Genomic DNA, 638 nt, shown 5'->3' with positions numbered 1-638 from the left:
TGATGCTCAGCTCCTACATGTGAAGAAGATACAGTCATCTTCCACTTACCTTTTTCATGTCATTCCCAGTCCTGTAGATCTCTATCAAATTCTCTGTCAGTTGATTCTACTCCAGGCTGAAGATTGTCAAATTTCCTTCATCACATGGAAGCTGCTCCAGAAGCCTGATCACCCTTATCACTCTTCACATATTCACTCTGAAATGAGAGCATAAGAATTACTCATAGCATGAAGAAGCAGAATAAACCAGAGTCCCACACAGTCATGTTTTCCAATTTGTCTTCTGTTTCTTTCATAATAATTCCTAACTCAGCTTCTGTGGGGTTTTTTTTCTGATTCACCCAAAGTAAATGGAGTTGGGAATTTCTCAACTTCTGTTATTTAACATTGCGCCCAGTTGTCCCCACATCAACTACCAACACTGATCATGTCAACACCATAATACCTCCAGTTCTTTTAAAAGACATTGCCTGCTATTTGTGATTTTCAACTGTCCAGCTAAGTTTTCAAGACATTATTTCACATAGAATAGGACATCAAACTTCTTTTTATCCAAAAATGAGTTGTCAACTAGTTCTGTCAGTATTTTCTCTAGGAAATAATAGCAGACCCTCACAGAAAAGCTTGTCAAGAGTGAA

General features: G+C 37.9%; 1 long non-coding RNA gene across 1 annotated transcript in view; it reads right to left on the bottom strand.

Moving 5' to 3' along the window:
* LOC106856669 (uncharacterized) overlaps nucleotides 1-197 on the bottom strand; it is a 69,028-nt gene extending 68,831 nt beyond the window's left edge. The window contains exon 1 of the long non-coding RNA XR_015806165.1: nucleotides 50-197. This is a non-coding gene — a long non-coding RNA (uncharacterized LOC106856669). The remainder of the gene's footprint in view (nucleotides 1-49) is intronic.
* Nucleotides 198-638: the final 441 nt, after the last annotated feature.

Source organism: Sturnus vulgaris, chromosome 12, assembly GCF_052056855.1.
Source record: "Sturnus vulgaris isolate bStuVul1 chromosome 12, bStuVul1.hap1, whole genome shotgun sequence".
Classification (NCBI taxonomy): domain Eukaryota; kingdom Metazoa; phylum Chordata; class Aves; order Passeriformes; family Sturnidae; genus Sturnus; species Sturnus vulgaris.
The sequence above is the reverse complement of the archived record's forward strand: the minus strand, read 5'-3'. Positions and strand labels throughout refer to the sequence as shown.